Below are 23143 nucleotides of genomic sequence, written 5' to 3' on the forward strand. Positions count from 1 at the left end.
TTTTTCAAATTTTAACTAAAAATTACTTCATTCATATGTACTTATCATAAAAATTGTTACAAATCATACGACTTTAGAAACTTGATTCTTTACAGTTTAATTATATGCTTCCTAATGTACAGTCTTAAAGAATTTACAATAGTTGTGATAAATGGGTAAGAAAATGTAATTTTGTACATAAAATCGAAAAAAAAAATTCTGTACGAAGAAACTATGGAATTCACAACACATTTTTAGCTTTAGAATATTAGCTAATTAAATAAATGATACTCCTGAATAGTTAATTCTTTACCTGTAATATTTTTTTACCTTTAAAACTAAAGAATAATGGTATTTAATAAACAATTTGTAATTAGTGTAATTCTGAAAATATTTAGATCATGACAAGTGTTTATATGACATTTTTTGCTCAGAATGTCTTCGGAATTAAGCTCCGTAAGGGACAGTAAATCCTCGTGAATCACCTTGTATACAATATTACTCGTAAAACATTATTGTTAACGTCGTATGGTAGCATGCCTTGCCCTTTCTCGGTAATATTTTTTTCATTTACATAATTCGAAGGTGATGGTCGTGGTCCACAGCGAGCTGAGAAAGAAACCAATAATTTTCCCGATGTAATCTCTCAAAATTACATTTTTTGGTCTTCAGAGACTCTATAACCGTATTCGAAGAACAGGGCGAGAGAGACGCTTGTTTATTTATTTATTATGATTATGATTATTATTACTTACAAATGACTTTTAGGGAACCATTATTATTATTATTATTATTATTATTATTATTATTATTATTATTATTTATATAAACCTCATTATACAACGAAAAAATAAATTCATACATATGCATCAATTTTCTGTGTGTTTTCTTTTCTATGACAACCTCAAAACATTCCGCACCGAAATTCAGTATAATCTTCCGCACGACTTATCAACAGTAATCTTACTAGAGGTTTTGTTTTATCTTAAGAAAATCAAAACTGGAGTGGGATTTAATTGACTATTACACGATTTGAAGAAAGTATATAAATATTAGAAGAAATAAAGTACTCTAATACAAAAAAATATTGACTTATGGAATTCTATTTCACTAATGTTAGCTTCACCAAAAAGTTTGAACGCAGCCGCTATTTTCAGTTGACTGTCTATGCTATAAACAAATATGACGACCGCAAAGCATATTTTATAGCACGGTACCTTCTTTTTATCCTCGAAGATAGTACCGAACAGAATTTGCAGTTTGAAGTGTTGGTAAACAAAGAAACAAATGGTAGAAAGGTGATAAAACAGGAGGCATTATATAAAGATTAGAAGAAATAAAGTACTCTAATACAATACAATAGATAGAATAAAGGTTGGTAATATTCTCATATGAGTAATACTGTGATAGTTCCTTTTGAGAATGTATTAGGGGAGAGTCGGGTAGTATCGGACATCGGGTAATATCGGACAGTGAGTTTCTTTCATCTACCACACGATGATAGTACCTGATTGACATGGTTACGTTTCTGTGATGTCGCCTACAGAAACGTAACCATGTCATTCAGGTACTACCATATGGTGGTAGATGAAAGAAACGCACTGTCCGATATTACCCGATGTCCGATACTACCCGACTCTCCCCTACAATTTTACTGAGCGAGAGGAAAATCGGTTTTTTAAGTCAACATATTAAGGGAATGTTCGTGGACAAGTTTCTGCATAAAACTTGTTCTTTTCTCGGTCAGTAAAATTGTAATACATTCTCAAAAAGAACTATGGCAATATTACTCGTATCACAATATTAAAAACTTTACCCTATTAATTGACTTACTAAAATTCTATTTCACTAATGTTACCTTCAACAAAATGTTTGAACGGAGCCGCCATTTTCAGTCGACTATCTATGTGAGGAAACAAATTACGATCGCATAGCATGTTCTACAGTACTGTAAAGAATTTGCAGTTTGAAATGTTGGCAAGCAAAGAAACAAATGCTAGGGTAGTGATAAAAACAAACAAATGCTAGGTGAGCGATAAAAATTGTGCGATAAGCAGCCATGATTGGTTGAAAGACGTCCTTTCGTACCGTTTTATTGGTCAAAAGTAATATGACGTATTAAAACAGTTAACAAGGAATTAATCTCGTAAGAGATTGGTTGGTTATACAAATCCTCCGCTCATTCATTTCAACCAGTCTTTCGACTCAGAAGTGATCGCGAACTCATCGGAAGAGTCTTTGACCCCACCCCAGAGCATTCGTCGAAGTAAAAGTCCGATGGATTTATCGTTGAATCAAAAAAGGACCCGTCCTGTCCTCTAATTCCTACAGCTTCGCCTCTTCACTTTCGATTTCAAAGACGAGGTCGCAGGCAGCGGTTTGTGTGGTCAGGAGTAACTTGTACAACAGAACCAACTTCTCAAGTTGCATAGTTGACCCTTGACCTCTCGTTGCGTCACGTCGTCTTAATATAGACATGGGGTAATTTGCTTCCTTAGAACCTGCTCTTCCTTGAGCAAGATTCAAAGGGAAAGCGGGTGGGGGGAGGAGGAAGTAATTAAATCACGTCTGCAGCTCAGTATACACTTACGTACAGGGTACGTTCGGCATTAACTGTAAGCCTCGACTGTCTTACAATTTCCAGTGGTTTAGATACTTCGACTACCCAATCTTTGTTTCTGTCCTGACATCAGTGTTGAGTTCAGACCTTTCCCCCCGGAGAGGGGGGAGGGAGGGAGGTGGAACCGACAGCAAATGAAGGGAACACAGAAAAATATGGTCAACGAAAAAAACAGAGCTTTCATTCGTTAATATTAATTGTTTCAAATACTGTATTACTTAATTTTAATACAGGCATTACACTGCTTCGTCGATTTAATAGAATGCATTTGAGTCTAAAGAAAGCAGCAAAACAGTACAACGTGGTCTGTTGTCACGAGAATCCAAGCCTCCGCATACCGGTAAGCCATCGTGTTAACAAAAACGTTCATGTCTCAGTATTTCTCGCAAAGTAAATATTATTCAACGCCTTGAAAACTGCGCAAATATTAAGGATATTGCTGGAGAGTTTAATATTAATAATAATAATAATAATAATAATAATAATAATAATAATAATAATAATAATAATAATAATAATCCGTGGCGCCACAGTCCTTGAAGGGTGCAAACCGACCAGCCCGCTGCTGGCCTCACGTTCATATGCCGAAGCAGAGGCGGACGATCATCCAATCAGAATGGAGGTATCGTGTGGTTAACACGATGATCCCTCCAGCCGTTATAGCTGTAGATATAGGCTAAGCTTACAGTATTAAATAGTACTAAACTGTTATTAGTAGAGTTGTTAAATTAAGAAGTAGTTCACAGCACTAGTGAAACTATATATTTACTTTGTAATTGATATAGGAATGACGGATGTGAACTGCAATGCATCAAATCCGCCATGTCCAGGCAAGATTGATGAGAAATAAATTAATTAAATTAAAAGTCATCTTGTAGCTTAAAATTTATTTACTTAGGATGTTAGTCATAGAAATCAATGTATTGATATCAGTATACAAATCGAAAATGTGACGACACTTAACATTACAAGTACGATTAGTACAAAAATGATATAGCTATCCAACGCAAAGTCTGCCGCTAGGGTAGCCTACTAATTGAACGATTTTACTATACAAAGGTCATGAAAGCAAGGAGCCCTTGGTTTGGCGTTTCGAGGCCTGGACTCGGAAAGGGGTCTTTGCACTTATTTATCCCATTATGCCATGATTGTCCAAGTCCGAGAGGTAGTTAGGCTGGCATTCATAAATTCCATTTCAGATATTTCTTGATTAAATCTTTCCCCATGCTCGTCGCTTACCGATCCAAGATTAGAAGAAAATAAATCAAAATGAGAATGTAAAAAGTGTATTTTGAGAGACATATTACACCCCATTTTCTCATATGCACTTGACATGGTTTCCACAACAAGTTCTATGTAGTCTGTCCTAGGAAAGTTTTTCCTCACACAAAGAGTCAGCAATAACTCTGCGAATTTGTGGATCGATGAAAATCCCCTCTTTTAATTTGCCTACACTCAGACTGGTAAACTTTTCTTTTAAATACTGAAAACCATACCCTTGTTTGTTCAATGCGTAGACCTCACTTTGAACTGTTACGAAGTTTAGTGAAAATAGTGGACCAATATCAATTTATTTATTTATTTATTTATTTATTTATTTATTAGAAGTATAAAAGAATATGCCAACAACCATAAGAAACCGGAAATACGTCATAGACCTAAACTCATAAAATGCATTAGCTTTTGTTTAGGTTTACAACCTCCAACCCGCGCCAGATGTTTCCTGGGGGAGCGCTTATCGAAAAGTGATCTTAAAAACCTTACGTGATACGAAGATTTTCGGATTCAGCGCACACAAAATCATAAGGGACACATTGTTTTTAAGTCTGAGCAAAATTCTTATTGTTCAGTGAATAGGTGAAATGAGAGTGAGGTGAAGAGTGTTGGTGGAATGGTAGAAGGAAACGGGAGCACCTCGAGGAAAACATCTGCTTTTCCCACCACAAATTCCATCACGAGTTGTACGGGGATCGAACCCGGTCCACCTGCATGGAAGATGAGCCACAGACGAGGTGCTTTATTCTCTATCTTCAAGCACCTTCATGTCTCCTGAAGGGTGCATACTTTTCTCTTAAACACATTTATATCATGTTCCGGGTTAATAACTTCTTATGTTGGTACAAGTGGGAACTGTCTGGACGTTATTCATCGGTGTGTCATGGTTCGCATGCTGAGAAACACAAGGTTTCAAAATTCAGGCTAGATGCCAAAAACCCGAACGCAACAGTGGGGTTTCCATTCATACGTTTCATAGATTAAAGTTTATTTTTCGAACCTTTCCCGTTATGAGAATTAACGACCGGATGTGACGTTTCAATAAAGCATATTAGCAGCTCGGAGGTCAGGCAAAATCTACGAGTAGCTACGAATTCCAGACACCATCACGCCTCCCCCTCTCCGCGCGACAGACGAATGGGTGTGATCGTGTGATGAAGGCCTTCCGGCTATAAGTAGGTTCGCAGTGGAACAGGGAATACTACAGGTGGAGGGAGAGAGAGAGAGAGAGAAAGAGAGAGAGAATGTAACCTGTTGAGGAAACTAAACAGAGCCAGCTCTGGTGTACCGATCGTGGTCCGAGATTCGAGACCAGAAAAGCCTCTCTACTGTCCATGTGCAGCCGCCAGGGGGATTCTGTGGCTAGAGCAAAGCATTGGACCCATAATTCTGTGGACCCGGATTCGATCCCCGAACGTACTCTGATTCGTGACTTGTGTTGAGAAATCGCGCGGTTCAGGTAACACAGAGGTTCACCTGTAGCATCCCAACAAATCTCCATCATCATCTCACCTCATCGCGGGTGTAGCGTAGACCAGCCCCCTTGACGCTCCCTGGGCAACGACTCTGTCGATAAATTGGTCTGCACTGAATGAATGTTTGGCAGGAATCCTTTCCTCAGAGTTTCTGTGGCTTCACACTCCGATAAAATGTGATGTCTCGCCTCTACCGCAAAGAGGACATATTCTTGCCCCCCTCTTCGTAGATGATTTTAAGTGCCCTCCAAGCTCCTAGACGAAACCAGGTTAAGCCCAGTCTGCCTTCTCTGCTTCCTCCATAGAGGTATAACTCGGTTCCCCAATTTGTTTTGATCATCGATTGGATTTCCAGAGCAACCTTATCCCTACATTCCCCTTCTGTTATTTGCCTGTCTATATTCTTCAGGCGCTTCTTGACTTTCCGCCAGACATTTCGTTTGTTCCTGCAATCTTCCCCGATTATAAACCCCATGCCTATTTCCTCCAACCCTCTGCGTAATCTACCTGCACAGGTTACTTGGTCTTTCCTCTCGAGTTGCTCCCTATAACAGACGGCTCTAATAAGAGACTGATCTCCAAGCACAATCCTAAGGTAGTACTTTAAAACTTTTACCTTGCATTCTATTGAGTCTCTATGGCGACCGAATTCTCTTAGGATTCCGATGTTAGCCGTTCCCCTCTCCACCCCCGCTATCCGTTTTAAAAATCGCTTTGTATCTGGTTAAGTTTTTCCATTCGTCCCCAACCTCAAATTTCTGCCCCATATGTAACTGTAGATTTAACTACCGCGTTATATACTTTATGCGAGATCGTGCGTATTTGCTTGCTTTCCGCACAAAACCAATACGCGGTAAGTGTGAAATACCACATTCAGTATTCCCAACGTAAAACACATAACAATTTCCCTATTCTTACCGCTTAAGCGTCATATTCATTTTACTGCTTTAGGCTTTTAACATATTATTTTTAAAGACGTTCAATATAGTAATAATTATAAATTGGAAACTTACCACTGCAATTTCACCTAAATTGCACTGTTAATTATTGTTTTTAAATATTTGCAAAAAATTAAGTAAACTCTACAACATCACAAAAGTTACTGCATTTGTAATGGAAGTAACATTAAGGAAGCCGTGAAAAAATCAACAAGATTCCAGACTCATCATAGACTGGGGGGAAAAAAAAGACAGACGTATATCACGGCCTGCTGCAGTATAGTAAACACAGAAAACATTTTATAGGAACAATGTTGAAGATAGATATATTTGTTTTCCAAAGTTGCCGTCATTGAACAGAAACCAAGATGGAGATTTCATTGCAACTAATTAGAAATTCCTCTTTCAGATATGTAATAAACGATCTTCGCACAAAATAATGTACGATACACTAGCGGTATGTTTGTTTTCATGTTCTCGGAAATTAAAAAAGCTCAACTACGTTTCGCTTTTTCAATCTTGTCCTCGAACATGAAAACGTCAACATACCGCTCTTGTAACGCATATTACTATTATCACTTTATCTAATAAATTTAAAGAGACTTCAGGGATTTTGTTATGTATCTTTAATATGGATGAATGACGAACAATCAAGTACCCCAATAAAAAAGAAACTTTTTGTGTGCAAAGAAGGAATGAAATGTCTTCCTGTGGTTCTAATGTAGCGAATTCGATTTTACTTTCCGTATTAGCTGGTGTAATTCGTTCTACAGAGTGTCCCAAAATTCGCGAATACAGTCTACATCTTGTAAATAGTGGATGAAAAAAGGAAACGAAAATGTTAGTGACAAAATTTCTTCCTAAGAATTTTTCATTGTACAATTGGATAACACTGCACAACATAGAATATCTTAGTTGTCTACTACAAGGTAAGATTTGCTTTACCATTGTAACTAACAAGCAATAAAATGACAAGAAAGTGATGAAGCGTAATTTATTACGAAGTTACGAAAGAATATAATGTAACACAAAAATAATTCGTACATTATAAAAATACAATTGAAATAAAAAAAATTAAAGAAAAATAAACGACGCAGGTGGTTTGAACCATGAACATTAAGTTTTAAATAGTTTAAAGTACCGTACGGATAGCTTGAGCTACGATCACAGAGGTGACATTCGCAAAATGCAGTTTTGCCATATTGTGCAATTAAACATTTTTTCGAGGGAAATTTTATCATTAACATTTTCGTCTCCGTTTTTATCCAGGATCCATACTAGTATGTAGTCCTTGTGCGCGAATTTTGGGACATTCTGTATAACAAGAAATCCCTTTTGTTGGTCATAATTCTCCTCCTTTTATAACGTATTAGGCACAGGCCTATAGCACCACAATGTCCATAGCTCCCATCATCTTTTTTTGCCTCCTCAAATCCTGTAGACCTATCGATCTATATTAACACATCTGCTTATGTAGTCTCATTTTGTTCATCATTTCTAAATGAACTTTACATTATCACTGTAGTCTTTAATGTTGTTATTATTTGTCAATTTAAAGAACGCATATGATGTATTCCGTTTGAAAAATTATGGTATGATTAAAAATCCACTAGCAATAACATAAGGATTTATAAATAATAAACAAAATTTATATTACAATTCATTTTTAAAAGTTGAGATATAAAAACTTCTTTCAAATGAATTTCAAGTAATAAAAGGTCTACGTTAAGATTATTCTCTCAAGCCTGTATTATTTAAATTCTGTATATTTAAGGAAAATTAATTATAGAAGAAGAAATGTAAGAATATCAGTAACTATAGTAATGTACTTTCTTACAGTTTGTTGACGATCAGTTAATTGTAGCACAAGATTATAATGGTAGGCCTGTAGAGTAAGTAATGAGGATATCTTTACAAGGAATTTGGTTGTTAATATGAACAAAAAAAATTACATGACAATAGAAGATGTGCATTCTTTGTATAATATCAGAGCGTTACTTCCGCTAAGCTGGAAGAGATGGAAGAATTCCAGGAAAACAACAACTTTCTCCATCTCTATTACATGTCCACTTATTACTGCTACATCAATATGCGAATTCATATGTCAAGAATTGAATTTGAAAGCAGGAAATAATTCAAAATTACTGGCAACAGAGGTGGGTTTTAGGTGGAAGCAATGATATCAAGAAGAGATAAAATTAGGAATAGGCCTACAGTTATTCGAGAAAAAAAAACTGAAGTACAAAATTCTCTAATACATTATACAGGTTGAAACGTAAGTAATATCATTAATTTCAGAAGGTTATTCTTTGGCATATTTCAAACAATACAGTTTAATATGATTTTTGCTGGTTTTGCTTCCTTTTCGAGATAAAAATTCTTTTGTATGAAATATTTCATAGCGTATTTTGTGTAAGCAGTTAATTGAATTTTCAATATGCTGAGTCAATTTAAGAGATCAATGTACTGTAATTAGACATCGGATGTTTAGGAAAATGCCTATTTTATTTGAATGTTCATATTTAAAGGTTTTTAGTAAATGTGCACGAATCATGAGAAATTAAGCATTCTGATGAAGTTTGATCTTGCCTTTTTTTTTTTTTTTTTTTTTTTTTTTTGCCGTTAATGCATTCTTTGCTTTAATATGTACTTTTTTGCTATTTTTTGTACTTTTTTTTTAATTTTTCTTTATATGACTACTCACTCAACAATACTACATTTATTTCTGCGTTCGAAACTAAGGAAATTGCAGTTCTTCTAGCAGCCATAGATATGGGACACCCTGTTGTAATGCAGCATTGTTGTTTTGCTTACTCCGGAATCGACCTTGTCCTTCTGACTCCAGAACTGTGTTGAGAACACGAAGTACGCAGCCAGTCTAGGATTGTCTTTGTGAGAGCACTGTTACATGGTGAAAAATGCCAAAATTGAAAACATTGAAAGCTTTTTTATATCGTCAGCGGGTAGTAGATTTTCCTGTTTTCACTACTAATGGAACGATTATTATGTAGCCAGGATGGCACTGTTTAAGTATGCTCCAGTCACATCAGTATACGTTGAGAGATCTTTTTCAGTATATAAACTATTTTTGGTCAATAAACGTGCCAGAAGTTTGTATGTTAATCTTAAAACGTTGCTTGTTGCTTATTGTAACAAATTATGGACGTGAAGTTGTGGATTCATAAAGTACAAGTGAAACAAGTCCATAGAACATAGAAACTACTTTTCCAGTGGGCTTTGTTAAGTTACTTATGGTCTTATGAATGTTTACTTTATGAATTATGAATTATTCAATATAATTTCAGTGCATTTTATTGCCCTACGCCTCTTTAGGCGTCTAAAATACCATTTTTAGTCCCTTAACGTCCGATATCTAATTATGACAATAAATGATTGAAAGAATTTTAGTTTTGTCCTTTAAATGTGCAGAAACTTGATCTGAACAAATGTAGCCTAACTTTTAGTTCTGCAAAGGAACAGTTACATTTGTTCGGATAATATTTCTGTATATTTAAAGGACAGAACTAAAATTCTTTCAATCATTTACTATTATGATACACTGCTTTCTTAAATTGACTGAATATTTTGGGAATTCATTCAATTGCTTTCCCATAACACGCTATAAAATATTTAATATAAAACAATTCATCTCGTAAAAGAAGCATAAACGAGCAAAATTGTATGAAACCTTTTTGTTTGAAATATATCGAAGAATAACTCCCTGAAATTAATGACATTACTTAAGGTTTACCCTGTACTCAACAAGAATAACTTGAATGGTATGCATATTTTATAACTTCTAGAAAATATAACCACAGTCACGAAGCTTGAGTTGTGTGGGTGCTAGAAACAATTGACTGTGCCGGTACTATTTGGCATTGTCTGTAATGAGGTGATATTAGCGATACTAGTGGTTAGCAACTATCTATGGATGCATATTTACTACGTATTGAGCTTCGTGACTGTATACACTAGACTCTGATATAACTATGTAAACAAATGAATAAAGGTTTAACATAAACCCTCGCAGTGTTGTGCATATTATAGCGAAGACTGACTAGAAATTATGCTTACATGAATAAAAGTAAAAAATTGTTTACTCTCAGTCTGGTGTTATTATTTATAGCAAAGACTGGCACACATGTTAAGCAAATTAATAAATGTTAAACAATATTGTTTCCCCGCAGTTGCTAGTTGCGAAAATTATTCATATATTGCACAATATTTACGCATTCCTTTAAGACCCACACACTCTGAGAACAATGCAATGTAACCTAGTATAATGCGTTTTATGGATAAAGTGACACAATCTTCTGTTCTGTTGGAATGCCACGTTGCAGTCACGTGCACTTGAATTCTTAAACTATTCAGTGTGCACTAAAAATATCTCGAGAATTATCCATTACAAGGGCATAGTTGATTGCATAGTGGGTAACGGTATCAGATGGAGTCCAAGGTCGCATAACATGGGCGGGGGATGCTATCGTGATTTCTTTCAATCATCTCAAGAGCAGCACGCGAATTATTAACACACTTCCTCGTAGGCTCGTCTTGATTACAACCCAAGATCATCATAATACCCTTACTGACGCAGGCGTTTAAAGTTATCTTCTCGTTAAGAGAATGTCAGTTAAATACGTGGAAAAGTAAACACTTTTTTGTATTAACTCAACGTAAAGTAGGCTTTCTCTTGGCAGCTTATAGTGTATAAAGGAAGCCTTTACTCAAGACGATGAGTTGAGAAGTAATTTACAGTAGATCTTGCTAATCCGACCATTCCTTGAACATATAGGTGCCGGATTAGCGAGAGTGTCGGATTACTGAGAGTGCTTAAAAAGTAATTAAATTTAATATTATAAGCTGCACCAACCATTCCACTTACACTTCTAAATCGAAACTAGAATGTTCCGCATGTGGCCGGTGCGTGTATACGTAGGCCTATGCAAGTATTTACGAGTATAAGTAATACAGTATAACATATGACATTAGCGAAAATTTTCCAGAAAACTATTACAGGACAGGAAATACACTACTGAGGACCGGATAAGCGAGATTCTTGTGTAATTACTTCCATCCAACAGCTAATAAATACCCTGTTGCTATGTTGATACGCAATATTAATAAGTTACATATACTTTATATTCGTGTTCGTGTTGTTAGGAACAAAGCGTAGAATTTTCCATTTTTGTTTTCTCATTCTGCCTCCGGGCTCTGTTGGTCAGCATGCTGGCTTCCAGACCTGTAGGTCCCGCGTTCGATTTCCGGGCTCGGCTCTCGGTGAATTTTTCTTGAAGAAAAAAATTTCCTGACTGTTCTACAGCCTTGGGAATTTGTGTGATTTTGAGTGTCCCGGGTTAATAGGAATTAGCCAATCACAGAAAAATATAAACTACTATCAGGACTATCGCTGGGCAGTAACCTGAATACAAGTTTCAGCGTCACATTGTTGACAAGTAACTCCATCTGTTGACATAACCATAAAGCACTAATAGATGCTAGAGTTAACAGCAAAAAAAAAAGTTACTCGCCGTTGCGACGACTAATTTTTATAAACTGTTATTCACTCGTTCTTAGTAGCAAAAGTAACATGAATATAAATGATTAATTTATACAGTAAGATACCAGTATGAAGGAATCCTATGCATGTCTGAAATTACTTTGTTCTAGTGAAATTTCATTTTATCCAAATACCTCCTCTTCCTTTATCTCTTTTATACTTTCTCTTCCATACCTCCTCTTCCATTACCTCTTCTATACCTCCTCTTCCATTATTCCTTCTATACCTCATCTTCCATTATCCCTTCTACGCCTCTTCTTCCTTTATCCCTTCTATACCTCCTCTTCCATTATCCCTTCTATACCTCCTCTTCCATTATTCCTCCTATACCTCCTCTTCCTTTATCCCTTCTATACCGCCTTTTCCTTTATCCATTCTATGCCTCCTCTTCCTTTATCCCTTCTATACCGCCTCTTCCTTTATCCATTCTATACCTCCTCTTCCTTTATCCTTTCTATACCTCACCTTCCATTATCCCTTTATACCTCCTCTTCCATTATTCCTTTATACCTCCTCTTCCATTATCCCTTTTATACCTCCTCTTCCTTTATCCATTCTATACCTCCTCTTCCTTTATCCTTTCTATACCTCACCTTCCATTATCCCTTTTATACCTTCAATTCCATTATCCCTTCTATACCTCCTCTTCCATTATCCATTCTATATCTCCTCTTCCTTTATCCTTTCTATACATCACCTTCCATTATCCCTTTTATAACTCCTCTTCCATTATCCCTTTTATACCTCCTCTTCCATTATTCATTCTATACCTCCTCTTCCTTTATCCTTTCTATACCTCATCTTCCATTATCCCTTTTATACCTCCTCTTCCATTATTCTTTCTATACCTCGTCTTCCTTTATCCCTTCTATAACGCCTCTTCCTTTATCCATTCTATACCTCCTCTCCTTCATCCTTTCTATACCTCACCTTCCATTATCCCTTCTATACCTTCTCTTCCATTATCCCTTCTATACCTCCTCTTTCTTTATCCCTTCTATACCTCCTCTTCCATTATCCCTTCTATACCTCCTCTTCCATTATCCCTTCTATACCTCCTCTTTCTTTATCCCTTCTATATCTCCTCTTCCTTTATCTCTTTTATACCTTCTCTCCCACTATCCCTTCTATACCTCCTCTTTCTTTATCCCTTCTATACCTCCTCTTCCATTATCCCTTCTATACCTCCTCTTCCATTATCCCTTCTATACCTCCTCTTTCTTTATCCCTTCTATACCTCCTCTTCCTTTATCTCTTCCATTATCCCTTCTATACCTCCTCTTCCTTTATTCTTCCTATGTCTCCTCTTCCTTTGTCCCTTCTATACCTCCTCTTCCTTTATCCCTTCTATACCTTCTTTTCCATTATCTCTTGTATACCTTCTCCTCCATTTGCCCTTCTATACCTCCTCTTCGTTTATTCTTTATATATATATATCCTTTTGCATTATATTTTCTATTCCTCTTCTTCCTTTATTCTTCTAGTTCTCATTGTCCTTCATTAATTCTAATAGTTCTATTTTTCTTCTTTCTGTTCCTGTTTCTTTCTTCCTTCTATTATTCTTCCTTTCTTCTCTTCTCTTTAGACTTTACTCTCTTTACCATCCTCTCTGCTATCGCCATTTCTTCCTCCCCGTATTTCTCCATTTTCATTATATTTATTCTCCTATTTATACTCATTCATTATAGTTCTTCTATGGTTTATTTTACTTCTATTACTTCCCCCTCTCTTTTTCTCTCCTTTCACCTCTTCAAAGACTCGACAATTTACCTCTATCCGAAGAGACTGTTGTTTAGGATATTGCCCCAGCACCAAACTACCACGTTGCTCTCGATCGCCATTGTGGTTCGTCGTCGATCGTATGAAATAAATTGTCGGGAAGGAAAACTGACAATACGGACGTGCCGGCATTGTCACGCGCTGCCCCAACTAACGCAGCAGCACACACGTTCAGAGTTTTTTCCTTCCTCTGAATAAAAGGCCGCTGCTTGCACACAATAGTGTGGCAACATGCTATTAGGGCGATATCTCCGTCCTACATACTACGAGTATAATATACAAAATTCTTTCACGCGCTGAAAACCTCCCCCTCACGTGCTCCCAGGCCAGAGTTTAAGCAAGAGCGGCCTGAAAAATTGATCCTGCACGTGAAGTTAACAAATAAAATTTAACAACAAACAAGACAATTGCCTGTTATTACATGTTCATAAAAAAGCGTGAACAACCTGTACGCTACACTAACAATATCTCCTCCTGCTCATATACAGTTGTTGTTCCTCCTTCTTCTGCTATATACAGTAAAAAGTATGCTCTTTGCCCTGTTACGCTCAAAAGAGAGATCACATTTTCACCTTGATGCAGGCGTTTCATTATCTCCGAATCCTTTGGGTTCATAGTTCATAAGCATTTTACAACTTCGCTTCTATTCATTGTAATACATAAGAACGGATCTCTTTACAGCTCTGCAATAATTCCATTTATTTTTGTACAGAGTGTATCTTCATTTAAAAAAAAAAAAACAAAAACATTATATTTAGGGGGTGGTGATTTTTCTCAAGAGCAATTAAAAGCGAAATGACTCTAAAGGAATGTGTTTCAGTATTTCCCAGTTTTAATTTATTATGAATGTGCGATAAAATGTGAAACATAATCAAAATGAAAAATTTTACTAAAATAGTATGTAAATGCGAAACTAGGGTTACCATCCGTCCGGCAGGCATTTTAAAACAATTTGAAATGTCCGGCATTTCGCATTTCAACTAGAATTAATATTAATATTGAATAATGTGCGTTATTATGCATAGAATATCTAAACAATTGGTGAAAACCTATGAAAGAATTTAACTGCTTTCAATGGTTGAAGCTGAAACACATTTTATCCTGTCCGGCAGGCATTTTAAAACAATTTGAAATATCCGGCATTTTACATTTCAACTAGAATTAATATGAATTTTGAATAATGTGCGTTATTATGCATAGAATATCTAAGCAAATGGTGAAACTTATGAAAGAATTTAACTGCTGTCAATGGTTGAAGCTGAAACACATTTTATCCTGTCCAGCAGGCATTTTAAAACAATTTGACGTGTCCGGCATTTCGCACTTCAACTAGAATTAATATTAATATTGAATAATGTGCGTTATTATGCATAGAATATCCAAACAATTGGTGAAAACTTATGAAAGAATTTAACTGCTTTCAATGGTTGAAGCTGAAACACATTTTATCCTGTCCGGCACGTATTTTAAAACAATTTGAAATATCCGGCATTTTGCATTTCAACTAGAATTAATATGAATTTTGAATAATGTGCGATATTATGCATAGAATATCTAAACAAATGGTGAAAACCTATGAAAGAATTTAACTGCTTTCAATGGTTGAAGCTGGAGCACATAAAAAACATAAAATATGACGATCTATTGACATGCATTGAAGTCTTACACTCTAAAAATGTCATTATTCATGATTCTAAGCTATTTTATCTATTTTATTCTGCAATGTACAAAGATATGCCAATCAAGTAAATTTTGACAAAGATTTAAGTTTAGATAAACAATGGTGCAATTTTAATTCCAATAGTTCTGCGCGCACTGATACTTTCTCAGAACTCTTAAATATATGTCAATTCTATTTATTTATCCCAAGTCACAATGGGGGGAGTGTTGAGAGAGTATTTTCCCTAATATCTGCTCAATGGAGAAAAGAACGAAATCGCATGCTGAAGGAGACAGTCAGAGGTATCATCATAGTGAAATATAATTTCAAGGACATGTCCTGTGAACAGTTCCATAGTTATTTGTTAGAAGATATGTTTGTCTCTTCAGGCTCTTATGCACAAAGTGAGCTCCACCGATAAGTAGGGTACAGATGTAATACTGATCCAGCAACTAATGAGAAAACTGACTAAGGTAAGCCATTGTTTTTATCTTTACTTAATTTTATTCATATCAATTTTTAAAAAGTCCTCCTTTTTTCAGCAATGTTCTCTTATTTTAGATTCCATGTCCTCCTATAGAATTTCTTCTCATGATAACGCTATGCGAAACCACAGTTTCTCAAATAAAATTTACTCTTTATAATATTACATTTATATGTATATTATATACAGAATGCACCGTAAGTAATGTCAATTTCAGGGTCTTATTCTTTGAGATATTTCAAACAAAAACAAATTTAATACAATTTTGCTCGTTTTTGCTTCGTGATAATGATGAAACATTTCTTCGAAGTTCAGTTAAGCCACCGGCGTGGCTCAGTCGGCTAAGGCGATCGTCTGCCGATCCGGAATTGCGCTCGAGCGCGGGTTCGATCCCTAATTGAGTTAATTATCTGATTGAGTTTTTCCCGAGGTTTTCCCAACTGTAAGGCGAATGTCAGGTAATCTATGGTGAATGCTCTGCCTCACCTGCCAAATACCATCTCGCTATCACCAATCCCATCAACGTTAAATAACCTAGAAGTTTATACAGCGTCGTTAAATAACCAAGTAAAAATAAAGTTCAGTTACGTTGTAATTGTGAGTATGATGATTGCAAATGGGGCACACCATCGTTGTGTGTTCCCTCTTCCCTCAGCAGCTAATCCGACAATTGACGGACATCACAGACGCTGGGATGACAGGGCAACCGGAAATGGCGTATTAGACGCCATCAATTTAATGAACCACGTCGCTGTGCAAAAACCGGAGTACGACACGATCCCGTCGTCGCATTGCAGCAGTTTTCCTCGTTATCTTGCAATGAGTGACGACACACGGGCTTTCCATCATTCTTCGCCTAAGATTTACCCGATTTTACACCTTCGAAAACACGTCAGAGAAATTTTCCGGTATCAGATTTGCTAAGAATATCCACTTCGGGGAAAATCCAGAGGTCAAATTTTTGCAGGATAACAATATTTTCTCTTTATACTTTGCATATTGAGAAAGTAAAATGACAGAAGAGGATGACGCGACGCTGCTATTGTCACTCTCATCGTCGTCACCACAGTTGTCTTTGTCGCCATAGTAGCAGTATTTGATTTTCAGCACCATCGTAATCAAATCACAGCACTGATATCTACACGATCTTCTGGAGGCAACAGGCCTTGAAGTGGATGATGTGAATTAGGAATGAAGTCAGTAGCACAGCAGGCATATTAATATACCGAGATCTGGAGAACTCATGTAGAGCGCAACGACAAACGGCCGTTAAATTGCACTTCATATGCTTCATTACCATAAATTACGAACAAGGAACCTTCACTAATGATGGGTTATGAAATAATTTATAATACATGGAGACAAGTAGGCACAGAAAGACAGAACATTGTTGAGGTTAGAAGACATTGCCTTCATACGCTAGCAGTCCAGAGGCATTACTAGAGCACTTTATTATACAAGCAGAACAATCCGCCATTTTGAATCCCACATCAAGGCAACATAATTTTAAAATGAGATCGTGTGCAGGGACAAGATTATGTCTGCATGTTTGAGATTGGGAGACAGTAAGCTTTCGCTATAGTTACCTGTGAAATAAGCAAATACAATGAGTGAACTGAAGTTTAAAAGAATATAAAAATATTAAATAAAGTAAATTGTATGTACAGTGGAAGCTCGTAAGTTTGACAGAAAACAAGTTCGACATCCTATAGTTCGACTGCTTACTTAGGAGAATTATACCAGGTAAGGTTTATTTTGTCTCAGTAGCAATAAAACCAAGTCCCTTCAAATGAGGGTGGAGATTATAGGAGGGTTGTAAATTTTCAGGATTCCTTTCAAAATCTTGTTATTGTACAGGCTACCGGAACTCAGTTTCTTGAAATACAAGCTCAGTGACGGAAATACACAGTACGAAGAGAGATATTTTGTTATTTTATTTTGTGCTACAGAATGTATCAACTAGTCCCTTCCGCCACTGGATGGATGGACGGCATCGCTCCACTCCCCCATCGCCATAACAATACAGACGAAGTAAGATATATCTCCTTTCTCTCTCTTTTCACAGTGAGACAAGATACATCACACAGACTTTAGACACGCCCCTATACGGGCACTAAGAAATCGGTTTGCCATTTGAATGGGAATTGGTTCTGTGTCTTGTAGTGATACTTTTCTTAAAGGAAAACAGAATATTTTATTGATTAGGATATCTATATTTAATCACTGGTTTTAAATTAATGAACTCTTATTTTTCTATTTGAGAATTGTGCCGTTTGTGAGACGGAACTGTCGAAACCCACTGTGGTACTAGAAGCGCATACACAAGTCTCGGGGCGGGCAGGAAATGCAAGCACAGTATTGTATTCGTTGATGGATAACCAATAAGAATTTGTATTCATTTCACCTGCCACACCCACTACCCTTATAGGACTGAACTTTTAATTCTGTTCAGTTGAACTTAGGAGAGTCCACTGTATATTAATTTAAGTGAATATTAAGCAACTAATTTAAAAATATAAAGTAAAGTAGACCCATGTGGGTTAATTAATTCAGTAACTAATTAAAAAATATAAAGTAAAGTAGCCCCTATGTGGATTACTGTTTCGATGAAAATTAATTCATTACAAAATATTAAGCATGGTAAATACTATATCAATTAAATGTTAAATGTTATGTTTTATTTAACGACGCTCGCAACTGCCGAGGTTATATCAGCGTCGCCGGTGTGCCGGAATTATGTCCCGCAGTAGTTCTTTTACATGCCAGTAAATCTACTGACATGAGCCTGTCGCAATTAAGCATACTTAAATGCCATCGACCTGGCCCGGGATCGAAGCCGCAACCTCAGGCATAGAAGGCCAGCGCTATACCAACTCCGCCAACCAGGCCAACACTAATATCAATTAATGTTTCAATGAAAATTAATCAATTACTTTAAAGGTAGAAAACAATTACAATTAAAAAAAAATAAAGCTGCACGTAGAGACTCGGACCCTCGGACTTCCGGCTTACAGACCAGAATTTTTAACCACTAGGCTACCAGTGACAACAATGAATTAAACTGTTTGAGATAGTGCAGTCTGCATATGTGTTTCAATGAAAGCACTTAGAATACCCTGATGACTACCGAATGCAAATATTGAAATCACATTTCATTTCTTGGAATATAAAATATGTGTTTTTTTATTTATTATTATTATTGGTGTCCAATTTTTACGACTTGAATTTATGAGCTACTTCTTTCTTTGTTAGCAGGAAAACGATAGAATTTGTAGACTCCATGCCTACTATTATTTCTATAATTTTAGAGCCGCATACCAAATATTGCGTAAAATTAATAACAAAGCTTAATGTTTAAAACTAAAATGCATCTACATGTGAGATCTTTTACTTTCTGTATTGTTGTTTCCGTCATATAGACGTCACGTCACGTTTCTCGCTTGGCATTCAACATGGCGGATTGGTCTGTTCGGGAAATACAGTGCTTTAGGCGTTACTATAACGTCTAAACTACAGGCGTTTAGTAATCTGACAAGGCACATTCCGTTATATCTGTGGACTCCCTACTTTACTTTTTGCAACACATTCACAGCTCAGTCAGTGATCCATATGAACAGCAAGAGGAAAGTTCTCCGTGTACTGAAAGTGATGTGACTGTTTCGTGTGGTTAATTTCCTGATATTTATTTACTTATTTACTTACTTATTTATTTATTTACTGGCTATTATCTATGATTGGATATTATCTATGATAAAGTCATTCGCTACATGGTAATGGAACTGAATTGCTCCGGAGTATAACGTACGAGAAAATATATGTTTGCATTTAATTTATATAATTGAAGGGTTCAGAGCCATAGTGGGCCAAGCGCCATTTATTAAAAACAGAGAAAACAAGGGTTAAAGTTAAGTGAATACCATAGTTTATTAAAGATTGACATAGGCTATTATTTAGTTTTAATATGTATACTTTATATTACTTGCTATATTTATTTATTTTATTGGGTTATTTTACGACGCTGTATCAACATCTAGGTTATATAGCGTCTGAATGAAATGAAATGCGATAATGCCGGTGAAATGAGTCCAGGGTCCAGCACCGAAAGTTACCCAGCATTTGCTCGTATTGGGTTGAGGGAAAACCCCGGAAAAAACCTCAACCAGATAACTTACCCCGACCAGGATTCGAACCCGGGCCACCTGGTTTCGCGGCCAGACGCGCTGACCGTTACTGCACAGGTGTGAACTACTTGCTATATGTTTCCATTGAATTAATAATAATTAATAATAATTTATTTATTTAATCTGGCAGAGCTAAGGCCAGTAGGCCTTCTCTTCCGCCCAGCCAGACTCTAATTCTAATTGAATACAATTGCTTACATAGTTATTACATTAATATCTAGACCATAAAACGATATGAAAGTAAATAATGAAAGTTGGATAAGTAATGTTAGTGTGACAATAATAAACATTGGTAAGAAATAGTTATAATAATAATAATAATAATAATAATAATAATAATAATAATAATAATAATAATAATAATAATAATAATAATAAAAATAATAATAATAACGTAATATTTTAGATATCTATCTGTGATATATAAATATAAATATATATATATATATATATATATATATATATATATATATATAAAACCATTAAACATTGAGAAACCTGAAACAGCTATTATTGTTAACAAGAATTGTTAGAAAAATATTTCGTTAGCCTATTCTTAAATTGGTTTGATGTCTGACAATCCCTGACATTACTCGGTAGAGAATTCCAAAGCCGAGGAACAGCCACAGTGAAAGAAGATGAATATGAGGATGTTCGGTGGGAGGGAATGGATAATATTGAGGAGTGTTGTGATCATGTGTCTAGGTTATGATGGGTGGATAAATTTTGAAAACGAGACGCAAGATAGACAGGAGTGGAGAAATGCAATATGTGAAAGAGAAGGGAAAGACAGTGGATTTTCCTACGATCTTCTAGACGGAGCCAGGACAACATTTCGAGGGATGGTGTTACGTGATCAGCCCGGCGAATATTGCAGACGAAACGGACGCACATATTATGAACACGTTGTAGTCTCTACGCCGAAGTAACTTCATTTTAACCCTTGTTTTCTACAGTTTTAGTAAATGGCGCTTGGTCCACTGTGGTTCTGAAACCTTCAATTATATGTTTTATAACAGGATTTTATTAATATTTATATAATGCTTACAACCCAAGCGTAAAAGGGCTTCGGATTTTTTTAAAAGCTGGTTTACGTTATCTCCTAACGTTAATGAACGAGTCCCTCTGTGAGATCTGTTATAATGCTACATTTCAGTACATATAAAACATCCAGCCGGTCCTCTTCGCCCTCTCTCAGAGCACGAATTTTCCATTTGGCTGTGTAGTTGTAACGCCGACCTAACTGCTATCCTTTCATCTCATGATGCTGTAGTAGAGACTATTTGTTAGTGGGTTCCCTAATTAACCGTCATGGAAAACACCTGAAAGGCTGCCATGTATCTCGAGGGGAAAGATGATGAGGCAAGTAAAAAAAGCTAAGAAAGTGGAGAAATCAGGAAAAGAAGAAAGAGACAAAGGGGTAAGTATACGACCAGCAACAGAAAATACTGAGCTGTGGGCTTACTACAGAACACTATTCAAAATATTATATTCAGATATTTTATTTATATTTAGTTAAGATATTTAGTCATGATGTATGAAGCATCCTCGACGTGGTGGTGGTGGTGGTGGTGGTGGTGGTGGTGGTGGTGGTGGTAGTAGTAGTAGTAGTAGTAGTAGTAGTAGTAGTAGTATTTATTTATTTACTCTGATGGAGTTAAGGCCATCAGAGTAAATACGATTATTTAGTCCTGACAGTATCCGGCAATGTGCGGCTTGACCAGACGAGTCCATTTAGTTACGCCAAGGGGCGTTTGGGTTAGTCACTCGCTTGCCTTCGGAGCGATCGGATGTCATGCGTGCGGTATGTTTCTAGTGCAGTTAAGCTGTACTGCATTCCTTTAACGACCGCTCGCCCTTATCTCTAATCCGGAGCTCTCCCCACTACTCCTATTACTTCCCCTCTTTCGCGTCGCCGAGCTGTCAGGACTAAATAATCGGTCTGTATTAGTAGTAGTAGCAGCGCTACAAGTAGTAAGTTATGGCAGTAGCAGAAGTGATATTATAGATAGTAGCAGTCTTAGTGATAGGTTATGATTAGGACTCTGAGATAGCAATGTTAAATCTTGATCGGTTTGGGGTAGATTAGGTCTTCTGCTAGGGCAGGAAAATGAAACAAGAGAGCTTCATTCTATGATAATAATAATAATAATAATAATAATAATAATAATAATAATAATAATAGTGACAGTAATACCAGTAATAAATTTATTCTTTTCATTTTTATCAATTTCAAAGTATGTTATACTAGTGTTTAATCAGCACAGATGCAATTTATATACTAGGAATATTTTAATTACATTTCAAAACTCACGATTAACTCGAAAACCTTAAACAATGGAAACATTTTGAAAACAAATTTGAAATCAGAGCCATGATTTCTATGAGAATCCGCAATTCTAACAGACAAAAGTTGTCACTCTGCTTATGCCACGCAAACCCCCGCATTTAATTTGCCGTAACTCGCAAACTAGTACAGATTCTGAGTATCAGCCACTTTTAAAAGTAATTTCCATTTTTTCTAAGCATTTACCTCGCTTTGACCCCCATCTAACGTGAAAAATAAAAAAGTTTGTCGCTTATCAACTTTTGAGAGTGTCAATGTCTATTTTGAACGGGTGACTTCGAAGTTAGTATTTTTTTTCTCACTGTCCAAAAAAAGATAATTTAAGTCCAAATTTTTTCTACGCTTTCCTTAGATATTTATCTATGAACCCTAAAAATTACAGTGCAATTGACTGTCTCTCATAGGAGCTACAACATGTTAATGTTTAACGGTGCTGCTAGAGTCTAGCAGAACAAACCGTACACGTACAGTTTCCGTCACGTCAAAACATTCTCCTCGAGAATCCCAGATGGTCCGTGACATTGCCTGTATACGTGAATGCTACCATACAAAAGGCGTTTTGCAATATTTTGACGTAACGTAACCGGTCCGTGACGTGACGTTGACGTTCCGTATAATGTGAATCGACCTTAATATAGTTTTTAGTCGATGTTTTCAGTTTTAACATACACACATAGCAATCTGCAAACAGAATAATTTGTTTGTATCTCCTTATCTCGCTCTCGTTTCTCGACCAAGCAATCCTACGATGTGGGTTTTTTCGAACATCCTGTAGAATATATATATATATATATATATATATATATATAACGTGGGCTATAAATCACGTTACTCCCCTAATTTGTTTA

General features: G+C 36.2%; 1 protein-coding gene across 4 annotated transcripts in view; it reads right to left on the reverse strand.

Annotated features, from left to right (window-relative positions):
* Positions 1-23143, reverse strand: part of nemy (no extended memory) — a 560333-nt gene that overhangs the window by 185897 nt on the left and 351293 nt on the right. The gene's annotated exons all lie outside the window — the stretch shown is intronic.

Source organism: Periplaneta americana, chromosome 1 (genome assembly GCF_040183065.1).
Source record: "Periplaneta americana isolate PAMFEO1 chromosome 1, P.americana_PAMFEO1_priV1, whole genome shotgun sequence".
Lineage (NCBI taxonomy): Eukaryota > Metazoa > Arthropoda > Insecta > Blattodea > Blattidae > Periplaneta > Periplaneta americana.